Genomic DNA, 13961 nt, shown 5'->3' on the forward strand with positions numbered 1-13961 from the left:
AGGAAGTTCATATAACCAACCTACCATAAATTTACAATAATATTAAAGATTCTCTCAAAAACAATACAATTTTAAATACTTAACATCTTAAAACTAACTTGCTTATTCTTTACTTATACAATATCTGATGATTTTTCCACATACTTAATGGTTTTATGAATCAGTATTTCATAGAACTAATAGAAATTTTGGTTAGATATTTTTAAACAAAAAATAGCCTTTTCTCTACACAAAACTGTAGTCCAGTGGTTCCCAAACTTGTTCCACTGCTTGTGCAGGGAAAGCCCCTGCTGGGCCGGGCCCGTTTGTTTATCTGCCGCGACCGCAGGTTTGGCCGATTGAGGCTCCCAGTGGCTGTGGTTCGCTGCTCCAGGCCAATGGGAGCTGCTGGAAGCGGTGTGGGCCGAGGGACGTACTGGCCGCTGCTTCCAGCGGCTCCCATTGGCCTGGAGCAGCGAACCACGGCCAGTGGGAGCCGCGATTGGCCGAACCTGCGGACGCGGCAGGTAAACAAACCAGCCCGGCCCACCAGGGGCTTTCCCTGCACAAGCAGCGGAACAAGTTTGGGAACGACTGCTCTAGTCTATCAATTTTTTGGCAACAAATTCTGTGAATTTTTTTTTTCAAAACTCTGCATAGAAAATACTTAACCTTTTCTAACTAGCTCTAGTATTTAATCCACTTGATCATGCCCAGGTACCGTACGAAATAAAATAAATAAATATTCTCTCTTGCTCTCTCTCTCTATATATATATATACTGTTTAAAAATATCAAAAAAAATTTCTATTATATATATATGAGAGAGAGTTTGAAGTAACTTGTACAAAGTCATTTTCTGTAATTCATGTGACTCTGGGATTTACAATCCACGTGTTTATTTTGTATTAAAATACCAAACATAACATAATCATGAAATTTGACATTGTATTTCTGAAGAAGGAAGAAAGAAAGGAAATGGAACAACTCAATCTTTCCATTACTGAGGACCATCAACTCCCATTGACTTTAGAGAAAGGTAAATCCCTCTATACTCCCCACTTCGCAGGATCAGGCACAAATATGAAAAGACAGAGAGGACTCTCATCCAAGGAAGTTATGATTTCTGCTTGTGTATGTTAATGGCAAGTATACATTATAGCTACTTTTGTTTTTTTTCAGATACCATTGGCAACTCAATTTAGTCACCCTTCTTTCAGGGTGATGATATTCTGTACTAATCGATTTATATTCAGCAAATTAATCTATGGCACTTCTCCAGAGAAATTTTGCTGTTCGTTTATGAAATTCTAGGCCCAGAGACATTACAGTTTAAGTGCTAATTTTAAAGCTTATTAGATAGATGAACATAGCATTTTACTCTTAATCTTTGAAGTCATAGGCCCAATCATTGGATGAGAGGTAAGGTAAATGATAATAATTATTAATGGTAATATAAATGAAAAAAGTTATGCAATGATTTTCAAATGCTACCATGACACTAGACATAATTTATTAACATTAATATACCTTTGTGCATATATGGAGCACTCACTACAGAGAAAATCTTATTACATTTATATTGATTTTGCATTCAAACACATTCATAAAGTGTTTCTAAAATAAATAAAAATATGTTTTCTGTCAATAGTCATATAACAGTTATATCTGTATATGGTATTTATTATTTTCTGCTCTGGTCCTGTCTTCTCTCATTACATACAAATTGTAAATTCTATTTTTGAATAATACACATTTGTAATTAAATTGCCTTATCGCAGTATTCTGCCATATGTCGCCACCTGTTGCAGGCCAGAAGAGGCATATATTTGGAATCTAAATAGAAAGATCCCCTGCGGGGCCTTTACTGCAACCTGCTACAAAAGATATAGCCACTCTCTGACTGTTTCAAACACTTCACATGTGTCCACATCAAAATCATTACAAAACAAAGGAGTACAAAAATAAGAGACGGAAGAAGGGTTTTTTCTTCTTACCCACACTTTCCAGGACAGACCGTCAGAACAGCTTGAGTGCCCTTTGGTCTCTCTCTATTTGGTGATAAGACTACTGTTTATATACTCCCTTTATTTCCCATCATGCCTTGCTGTTAGTTAGTATTGCTAATTATGGTTTTCTCTGTGGACTACTCTTCTGGTTTTCAGACATGGACCATTGTAACCACCAACAGCCAGCTTCATCCATCAGGCTGGGAGAGAGAGGTGGCCCCAAGCCAGCCAGCTCACAGAATGCCAACTTTAGGCCCTAAAGCCAGCATCAGCAAAGTAGACCTCTCTGTCAATCCCTGTTTTGCCAAGACCACTTCTTTCTCTTCACAGGTAGCATTCTCGTCCCACTGGGATTCTTACAGGCAAAGCTGAAGTAGGGTTTTACTGGCTCAGGAGGGTTCCCCTCAGAACTCAAAAGGGAGCATATACCCTGTTACACCATCTTATGGAAGTGTGACATAATTTATAACAAACCCAGAATTACAGACCAATAAGGAGCTCAAGGACCTGTCTCGTATTAAAGATCCAATTCTATAAACACTGACATCATTGGAAGCCTTTCTATTGACTTCACTGGGAGCTGGACTGGCCCTTAATGTGTAGATAATGATTAAAAATTTCCATACAACAAAGTCTTCTTCCTGATATTCAAGCAGTATGGAAACTGTTTTATAATCTCTTGTGCTCAGCTCCTAATGCTACTGTTAGCACAAATAATATCTATTTTTGTCAAGGTGGATATTACCAGCAATAGGCTTAGAAATGCCAGGTTTAATTTAAAAATGTCTATTTCAATTTCAGATTGGTTTACAAGGCCACAAATGGCTCGCACCAAGTGAGCATTCAGGTTGCTGTGCTGAGAAAAATGGGCACAGTTTTCCGAGTTTTACTGTTTAATGCCAGCAGTTGGTTAATTAGCAGCATTAGTTTAAATTTTGTTTAGAAAACTCTCCGGTGAATTTTCAGAGTCAAGTGACATTTTAGCTCTATAATTCCCATTGATTAAAGTGGGAGTTGTGTGGCTAAACCCTTGCATGCAGCTTTCAATATTACTTTTTAAAATACTGCGTCACCCTTGCACGTTGCATGAGAACCAAAAACTGTCTCTATATTTAGTAGCATTTAACCTGTCACTACAGAGCTGCATGCTGTCTACCTATGTGTGGGGACCAGGAAGAGAGAACAGAGCCTCTTCCTTCCCTAGCACTTCTATACAAGACTAAGAAAACTGCTGACAAAGCACTTTCTGACTTCTAGTCAACATGCCTGGTAGTAAACCACTGACTTCCAGATAGGCGGCATGACAAAGCCTCTACCCAAGCATTTTTAAGCAGCTGTTACAACAAGCAGTACATGCCGCTGATTGCTGTAGGACTCCTCCCAAGCTGCCTCTGCCATTTTGTCTGCCTCTCTTTTATGCAGGCTGAATCGCTTGTGTAATCTCCTCTAACATGCTAAAGAATTAGACCTTAGTTTGTTCAGATCATGAAAAACATGTACATAACTCACCGTATAGCATGCATAAATTACACTAGACCTATGTATTTGTATTTACACTTCACAATGAATGGTCCTGTTTGCACATTAGGTCATTCAGATAGCTCATCTCATGGCCAGTCCTGAGAGCTCTACTCCAGCTGTTTTGTGCAGCTTTGATGAGGATAGTGGTGGCTTGTAAAACAGATACCACCATGAAAGTGCTTTTTCATGACCAAAAGTACTTTGCTTATTCATAAGCATGGGGATCATTAAGATAGTTTCTTAATTTTTCTCTACATGTTTAAATCAGTATGTAAGGAAGAGTAAGCCAGTGAATGATTGTAACTAGTGCAGAGACTGAGGTGACACATCAGCTTCAGCCTGTGAACTAATCGCAATTGATAAGGAAATCCATTTACATCTAAGTTGTGAAAAAAGTTAAATAAAAAGTGAAAGAGAAAAAGTAACTGGCCAATAACTTACTCTGCATTTACTCCAACCTAAAAGTGGATACAAGAGGTTCCTGGAGTGAAATCCAATACAATGCCAGTGCAGTGCAGGAAGATAAAAAGCTACATGTGCAAGTAATTTAAAAAATAGAACGGAGAACCTAGGGCCACCTTCTCTGTGCACCTACATTTCCTGTAGACTTGAATTTGGGGCACAAAAAGAATACAAGATCAGACCACCAGAATTTAATTGCCTGCTTTCTGTCTTCAGTTCTATAACAGATGCTCATTTTTCTATCATATCACTTTTTCATAGCTCTTCCACAGACTAGAAACTTGGCCTTAGGTCAAACTCAGTTGAGGAGAGTTTGATATTAGGCAAGCATACCCTAGCTATATAATATCTCATCTTTTCTCAAAAAGAAAAGGAGTACTTGTGGCACCTTAGAGACTAACCAATTTATTTGAACATAAGCTTTCGTGAGCTAGAGCTCACTTCATCGGATGCATACTGTGGAAAGTGTAGAAGAACTTTTTATACACACAAAGCATGAAAAAATACCTCCTCCCACCCCACTCTCCTGCTGGTAATAGCTTATCTAAAGTGATCACTCTCCTTACAATGTGTATGATAATCAAGGTGCGCCATTTCCAGCACAAATCCAGGGTTTAACAAGAACATCTGAGGAAGGGGGGGAGGAGGTTAGGAAAAAACAAGGGGAAATAGGTTACCTTGCATAATGACTTAGCCACTCCCAGTCTCTATTCAAGCCTAAGTTAATTGTATCCAATTTGCAAATGAATTCCAATTCAACAGTTTCTTGCTGGAGTCTGGATTTGAAGATTTTTTTGTTGTAATATAGCAACTTTCATGTTTGTAATCGCATGACCAGAGAGATTGAAGTGTTCTCCGACTGGTTTATGAATGTTATAATTCTTGACATCTGATTTGTGTCCATTTATTCTTTTACGTAGAGACTGTCCAGTTTGACCAATGTACATGGCAGAGGGGCATTGCTGGCACATGATGGCATATATCACATTGGTGGATGTGCAGGTGAACGAGCCTCTGATAGTGTGGCTGATGTTATTAGGCCCTTTGATGGTGTCCCCTGAATAGATATGCGGGCACAGTTGGCAACGGGCTTTGTTGCAAGGATAGGTTCCTGGGTTAGTGGTTCTGTTGTGTGGTATGTGGTTGCTGGTGAGTATTTTCTTCAGGTTGGGGGGCTGTCTGTAGGCAAGGACTGGCCTGTTTCCCAAGATTTGTGAGAGTGTTGGGTCATCCTTCAGGATAGGTTGTAGATCCTTAATAATGCGTTGGAGGGGTTTTAGTTGGGGGCTGAAGGTGATGGCTAGTGGCGTTCTGTTATTTTCTTTGTTAGGCCTGTCCCGTAGTAGGTGACTTCTGGGAACTCTTCTGGCTCTATCAATCTGTTTCTTCACTTCCGCAGGTGGATATTGTAGTTGTAAGTTGTAGTTGTCATTATGCAAGGTAACCTATTTCCCCTTGTTTTTTCCTAACCGCCCCCTCCCCCCCCCGACGTTCTTGTTAAACCCTGGATTTGTGCTGGAAATGGCCCACCTTGATTATCATACACATTGTAAGGAGAGGAGTACTTGTGGCACCTTAGAGACTAACCAATTTATAAACTGGTTAGTCTCTAAGGTGCCACAAGTACTCCTTTTCTTTTTGTGAATACAGACTAACACATCTGTTACTCTGAAACCTGTCATTGTAACGAGAGCGATCACTTTAGATAAGCTATTACCAGCAGGAGAGTGGGGTGGGAGGAGGTATTTTTTCATGCTTTGTGTGTATAAAAAGATCTTCTACACTTTCCACAGTATGCATCCGATGAAGTGAGCTGTAGCTCACGAAAGCTTATGCTCAAATAAATTGGTTAGTCTCTAAGGTGCCACAAGTACTCCTTTTCTTTTTGCAAATACAGACTAACACGGCTGTTACTCTGAAATCTGTCACCTTTTCTCAGTATCTAAACCGTCTTGTAGGATAACATGCAAACTTTGCATTCACTGTAGCAGCTAGTGCTGAGTTTAATTTTAGAATTCAATGTTAGGTCTCAGATAAAACAGATACATCTGAAACTTGAACAAGAGGCACTGGAAAGCTTAAAAAATAAAGGAAGGGGAGACTGTTTTGTACAGTACTTCAGAGAACTGTAAAACAAGATGCTAGACTCTTCAGTTTACTAATCATTAAGGTTTCTGGGAAAGATATAATTGTTGCAGTTTTCATGAATAAAATGTAATTGTTTTTTATTGTTGTTATTGTTTTTTCTTAATTCTTCTTTAGGCTCTTGCTGTTAATCAAGAGGCAATGACTACAGCAATTTTATGTTCTAAGGATGTGGTTTTATTCACTTTTCACCTGTCTTCCATTCTGACCAATGTTTCTTCCTTACTAGAATCCATTCAATAGCCCTTCTTGATATCTAACCACAAAATAGAAGGGGCCAATGATGGTTAGGAGATGCTACTGATCAGCTGCAGGAGGTTGACCATCACTTCTGGTTTTGTGATCAGGAATTCTGAGTCCAGTTCCACACACCTGTATTAATTTTATTCCAAACGTATCAGTACTTCTTCACATATGTGAATGTGTGTGTACACTCCAATGTTTATACATGCATATGTACCAACGTACTGCAGCATGTCAGCCTTCTGTTTTACTGAGGTGCCAACCAAAGTGGTACAATCTTGAGTATCATTCTATGTTGAAGTACTGTACCATAGGAATAATATCACAGCCCCAGATTGTTACTTTATTTTCCATAAATGTTACATTTTACTCTAATATCCAAATATATTCATTAAAAAGTTAACACTTGCCAACAATTATCACAGAGTGCCTATAATTATTTCCTATTCTAAGGAGGGGGTAACTGTGGCAGCTCAGAAACCACTGTTTGGTGACTATTAGCAAATACTAACTTTTTAATATCAGCCACTGCACTTCCAGGTCTATATGACAAATCAATGTAGCTCAGAAGAACACATTCCAGACACGGTGTGTTAATGGTTTGTAACTGGAGTAGATGTTTACCATACGTATGCAAGGAGAAGGATGCAGACACATCTTAAAGTGTGGTTCTGCAATAGTTCAAACAACCTGCAGCAACCCTATGGGCTGCAAAACAATCCTTAGTGGATACTATATGATAAACAAACAGCCGACTTGCCAGGCCAAAGGCTCCATTAGCAATACATGCAGAGAACTGGGCTTGCATGGAAAAGCAGAAAGCTCTCCCTTGTGTTTTTCTCACTGGTAAACCACATTCTGACAAAGGGCCAAGGAATTACTATTCAAAGTTGAAAATATGCATGTTAGAACATCGACAAAACCTACTTAAGCAACTGGATTAGATCATTCAGAATCATTTCAGTTTCTCAAAAGAGTAGAAACTTCTACAGTTTTTTTTAAATCCAGCAACTGAATACTGAACCAATGTTAACGTTGTAATACAAGTACTAAGTATCATTACCGTTATTGTTAGCTGAAGAAAAACACAGGCCTGGGCTACACTTGCAGATGTACAGCGCTGTGAGTTAAACCTGCTTTCGTACAGCTGAATAGGGAAAGCATTGCAGTCTGTCCACATTGGCAGCTGCCAGCGCACTGTTGTGGCCACATTTGCAGCACTTGTAGCGGCCTTGGGAGTGGTGCATTATGGGCAGGTATCCCACAGAGCACCTCTTCCCATGATATCGAGTCACATAATGCGTAGAACACGAGATTGCTTGTGGTATTCGTGGACATGCTCACCACCGTGGAACACCGCTTTGGGGCTCAGGAAACAAGCACTGAGTGGTGGGATCACATCGTCATGCAAGTCTGGGATGACGACCAGTGGCTGCAGAACTTTTGGATGAGAAAAGCCACTTTCATGGGACTGTGTGAGGAGCTCGCCCACACCTTATGGAGCAAGGACACAAGATTGAGAGTTGCCCTGACAATGGAGAAGCGGGTGGCTATTGCAATCTGGAAGCTGGCAACTCCAGTCAGCTACCAATCAGTTGCGAACCAATTTGGAGTGGGAAAGTAGACCATTGGACTCATGTTGATGCAAGTTTGCAGGGCCATTAATCGCATCCTGCTCAGAAGAACCATGACTCTGTGTAACGTGCAGGACATTGTGGATGGCTTTGCACAAATGGGTTTCCCTAACTGTGGAGGGGCGATAGATGGGATGCATATTCCTATTCTGGCACCACCCCACCTAGCCTCCGAGTACGTTAATCAGAAGGGGTATTTCTCTGTGGCTCTCCAGGCACTTGTGGATCACTGTGGGCGTTTCATTGACATTAACACAGGCTGGCCAGGAAAGGTGCATGATGCACGTATCTTTCAGAACACTGCCCTGTTCAGGAAGCTGCAGGCTGGGACTTTTTTCCCAGAGCGGAAGATCACAGTAGGGGAAGTCGAAATGCCCATTGTGATCCTTGGAGACCCTGCTTACCCGTTAATGCCGTGGCTCATGAAACCATACGCAGGGAGCCTTGACAGCAGCAAGGAGCGGTTCAACTACAGGCTGAACCAGTACCGAATGACTGTGGAGTGTGCTTTTGGCTGTTTAAAGGGCCGCTGGTGATCTCTATATGGGAAGCTGGACTTGGCCGAACACAGCATCCCTGCGGTTATATCCGCATGCTGTACCCTCCATAACATTTGTGAAGGGAAGGGTGAAATCTTCACTCAGTCATGGACCTCCGAGGTTCAACACCTGGAGGCTGAATTTGCACAGCCAGAGAGCAGGGCTATTAGAGGGGCCCAGCGCAGGGCTATTAGAGGATTAGGGATGCCTTGAGGGAGCAATTTCAGGCTGAAAACCACCAGTAATGTCTGGTGCCCTGCACGGGAGTGAAGTGCAGTGGTTCCAATGTTAGTCGGAATCTGTGTTTGCTAAGCTGACTTGCAGTGCATGTTTCTTTCCTGGGCTAAGGTATCTTTTACTTTATGCAATAATAAAGAATGTTTTCAAAGCCAAAAAATCCATTTATTGAAAAGAAACAACTGCTTGGGAAACAGAAAGGGCAAGGGGGTGGGGTGGGAAGGGGAACGGTTCAATCATAGATTTGCGTATGTCCTGTTCTCATACTCAGCCTTCCTGTCTGGAGTGCTGTGCAATGGGTGCTGCACTTCAGGATGGCTATAATTCAGGATGGGGGTTGAGTGTAGTGGGTAAGAGTCATAGTTTTCAGGGCTGGCTGGTGAAGCTACAGGTGTTGGAGGCAGCTGCTGGCAATAAGAACCCGGATGTTGGGGAAAGTGGGTTGGAGGTGACATGGGGGCACAAGGGAAAGAGTTTTGGGACAATGGCTGTGGGGGGGATGGGGGCACGCGCGCAGTAGGGTTCCGCCTGCATGGCTACAAGCGCCTGGATAGAGTCTGCTTGGAGCTCCATTGTGCTTATCAGCCAATTGGTGGTTTGGTGCCGGAGCTACATGGTTTGCCGCCAGTGCACTGCATTTTCCTGGCGGATCCTGCTTTCGCTCTCCCTCCACTCCTGCACTTTTTGATTCTCTTTAAGAGATTGCTGCATCACTTCTTGCAGCATGTCTTCTTTGCTTTTTCGTGGCCTCCTCCTGAGTCTTTGCAGTCTCTCGGTCAGAGCTAACATGGACTGCTGAGATCTCAAGATTGCATCTGTAAAGGGAAAATGCAACACTTAACAGAGGCAGCATTGTTTATACCAGACAGAGTAATGATTCCCTCGAACTTAAGGAGGGCACACACAGTCTACACAAAAGCATAATTTTCCCATCCCAAAGAGAGCGCAGATAATCCACGGGAGCACCAAAATGGTGAGTAAGCACAGGGTCAAGGGGGACTGATTGTTTCACAGCTGTACTGTCCTCTGGGTTTCTGTGCCTTGGGGAGAGCCAACAGCTGCAGGGGCACCTGCACTGAACACTGTCCCAACATTTTCCACAGGAGTCCATCCTGGAAGATATCTCGCTGCTGAGGCTGACCTGGGAAGCAAGGGAGGGTCTTCTAATGCAATGCAGCTTCCGCCTGGCCCATATGCAGCTTGCCTGTGTGCAGCAATCGTCCCCCTGCCCCTCGCGGCACAGTGGTGGGGACACATTAGCCTTACTGGGACAAGGAACATAGTGGTTCTCCCAATAAACCTGCGCAAGCGCATTGCCCACATCTGGATGAGACTTCCGAAGAGATTACCGAGGCCGATTACCACGATGTGATAGACCACATCAACGTGCTATTCCACATCTAGGCATGCATGCAGCCCTAACCCTCCTTGCCCAAAGAGCCCGCACCGAAAAAATTCCTTCCCGAAAAAAAAGCCGCTTACCGGGAACCTGCTCTTCTGTTTGTCCTCCACCAAGTACCAGCCACTGCGACTGGCTACCTTCCTCCTGGCTTGAGAAGAGCTCCTGGCTGCATGCCTCCAGGGATTCCGGGGTGTCTCCCCCCACCCCAGCACCCTCACTCCCGCTTTCCTCCTCCTCCTCCCGCTCTGAAGTGTCCATGGTGGTCCTCGGAGTGGAGGTGGGGTCACCCCCAAGTATCGCATCCAGCTCTTTGTAGAATCAGCAGGTCGCTGGGGGAGCACCCAAGTGGCCGTTTGCCTTGCGGGCTTTGCAGTAGGCACTCCGCAGCTCCTTCACTTTAATCCTGCACTGTAGTGCGTCCTGGTCATGGCCCCTTTCCCTCATGCCCCTTGATATCTGCCAGAAGGTATCGTAATTCCTACGGCTGGAGCGCAGCTGGGACTGGACAGCTTCCTCCCCTCAAACACTGATGAGATCCAACAATTCTCCATTGCTCCATACTGGGGCTCCCCGGCACGTGGACGCATGATCACCGGGAAAGATTTGCTGAGAGCACTCCACACCTGGCTGAGCAAACAGGAAGGCGATTTTCAAAATTCCCAGAGAATTTAAAGGGCGGGTCTGACAGCTGGTCAGGGCAATCTGAGGCCAGGGCAGTAGAGTTCGAACTGATTACCAGATTACTAGAACAGGCATCGTGGGATACTTCCAAATACTTCTGGAGGCCAATCAGAGCGCATTGGGTGGCCACACTGGTGCTGCAGTGCATCAGCAGCAGCGCAACAAACTTTATTCCTCTGGGGGAGGTGAAGTACCGGCAGTGCTGTAGCCGCGGAGACACAGTGCTGTACGTGCCTTGCCAGTGTGGACGGGGAGTGAGGTACAGCGCTCTGGGCGGCTTTATTGAGCTGTAACTCACAAGTGTAGCCAAGGCCACAGACAACACTGACATTGTCCTGAACGCGTGCTTCCCCCCTCACACAAGGGATTATATCTGTCTTTACATTACTTTTCCTGGCTTCTGACCCGATTTAATATTAGTATTTAAAATTGGACTTTATACTTTGCTCATTACACACAGGATTGTATAGTTGTCTCTTCCAAGAAACTGGGCACCCTTCTTTTAGTACAAGCCTGAACAGCTTAAGACAGCTTATCTACAACAGACAAGCTGCTCCATTTACACAGGATATCATAATTTTAACTCACTAGGCGAACATTAGTGAATTAGATAAAATATGTAAATGTCCCTTCAAATCCCTGCAGTAACACAAACACAAACGTAATTACTGAGGTATTTAAAAGTGACATTTATTTATGGAGAAAAAGTTTCAAAACCAATAATAATTTCTTTAGTCTGTTAAAAGTGGCAATATAAAAAAATAAAGACACCACAATAATAAACTCATCCTCTTAGAATACATCTTGCTTTTTTCAAGCACTGTTTAACAACAACTGTAAACAAATTTTTGTTTGGATGACTCCAGGAATAGTTATGAAGAACATTTTCAACTCCTACAGGACACTTGACTGGTTTTATCCTTATAGGCCCCAATTCAGTAGTCTATCCCTATTCAGCACAGCACTTAAGTACGTGCTTAATTTTAGTCATGTGTTTAATTCTCATTGACTTCACTGGGACTGAAACATGTGCCCAAAGTTAAATATGTGCTTAAGTGATGTGCTAAACTGGGATGGGCTTCAGCTCATGCTTAAATGCTTTCCTGAATTGGGGCTGTACATCAAGACATACAGGGCATGTACTTGTCCAGGATTTTACTCACATGCAGGCCTTGGAATGTACTTACTATCATTGAATGAATAGTAGAAACATATATTTGTGAGTATTTGTTTGAAATTGAAAATGTATTTTGATTAAACCTTATTTGTGAACCTCTCATTTGCTGTCTGTGAACATTTCAATACTTGAGCTTTACTTGTGAGAAGTCCATTTTAAACCTGAATGCTCAACTATCTGGCACAAGTGAATTTTGAAATGTATGTTTGAAAGCTGAATTGGCCGTTATGAACTGTGCATTTTATTAATTATTATTATTTATAATGGAGGAGCACTTAGAAGCTTCAACCAAGTCAGAGCTAGGCACTGAACAGACTAATATGAAATGACAATCCTTGACCCCAAAAGCTTACAATCAAATCCAGAGTCTAAAATTCAACATCTCTTGGCAGTTACATAAGCCATAGGATACTGTTTCTTTTCCTTAACTGGATGACTTATATAACGAACCAATACAACAAACCTCACGATTAGCATTGTGTCAATTAGTTACAGAAATCATCCAATGAGATGAGAAACAAAACTCTGAATTGTAATTATCTTCAATTTGAAAATGATTGTCAGACAAAGTTTTATTTGATGAAGAAAGTAATTAATTTTGAATAATGGAATACTGCACATTTGAGAATTTTGTGATCCGTTCACAGACAATCTGCAAACAGAAAGGCAAAATTTACTGAATAATTTGTTGTGAATTATTTGCTTATCTTTAGCCCAGATACTTAATCTACAAGCTGCTATCCACCACCAAAGATATTATCAGAAAAATTTTTGGTTGCTGTGGAGAATCACAAAGCATATGGTCTATATTCAGGGAAGATTTTATTTGATGCTATTCTGATCTATGCAAACTGTTCCCATATACTTCAGTGATGTTTGCAATAAGCATAAGAATAGCTTAGATTTGGAAATGCCCTGTTTTCAGGTTACATTACGCTTCCATAAAATCAGTGAATGTTCCTCAGTAACAACTGTAGGTACCTAATGCTCAAAGTGAGCATGAATAGCTCTGATAGCATTGTTGGTTTTTGTTTTTTGGGTTTTTTTTGCCTTTTGCACTAAACATCTCAAATGTGAAGATGGTGAAAAAGAAAACAGTGCAGGAATGTATAGCTCTTCTTGAGGTCTATCAGCATGTTTGATAGACTCCTTGAGTAACCTTGCAGAGTCATGACATGATTAGTCATGGAGCTAATGAATGCGATTTGTTTCACATACCACATTGCAGAACGGATTCTTCCAAACCAAATCCCTTGGAACATTAGGCATTCAGTAACCGTACGACATTATTTGTACTTGCAATTGCTGCTACTCCTCATTTTTCTTCTTTGTTTATAAAGAGCATTTGCTTTTCCCACATAGCTTAACACAACAAAACAACAGCTTGTACCAACAAAAACAAAACTTTAAGAGGCAACCTCTAAGTTTGCTCACCCAGTATTTGCATCTGTAAGAAACCTTTTGCATGTGAAAACATCAGACATACATCCACAGATCAAAAGAATTTAAATTTGACCTTAACTGTATGTTTAAACGTTCCCCGTTTGGGGGTGAAAAATCATACTAATATATTTAGACTTGTGTTCTTGACTTCTTAGGGGTTCTACAAAGCCGGTATAAGACCAACAGCAGTTCTGTACCACATTTAAAAATGAACCCTCAAGACTTAGGGCCAAATTCAGAGCTATTGTAGGCAAGCAAAACCACTTTAGTAATTATTCCATAACTGCTACTTACAATAGGTCTGATTTTGGCCCTAAGGGTTTAACAATAGCACATATCAAAATACACATTAATACTAGAACTAACCCTGCTGCTGCTAATATTAATTAGGGTAATAATGAAACTATCCATCAAAAATTATTCAGCAGAGTTGAACCCTGGCAGGGACTCTGAATGTAAAAATTTATACTCCTTAACTCTGGATCTCTAG

The 13961-nt window shown here is 41.8% G+C and overlaps 1 protein-coding gene across 3 annotated transcripts in view; it reads right to left on the reverse strand.

The window, feature by feature from the left end:
- HHAT (hedgehog acyltransferase) overlaps positions 1-13961 on the reverse strand; it is a 333978-nt gene that overhangs the window by 123656 nt on the left and 196361 nt on the right. The window lies entirely within an intron of this gene.

Source organism: Lepidochelys olivacea (genome assembly GCF_965140295.1).
Source record: "Lepidochelys olivacea isolate rLepOli2 genome assembly, chromosome: 3".
NCBI lineage: Eukaryota > Metazoa > Chordata > Testudines > Cheloniidae > Lepidochelys > Lepidochelys olivacea.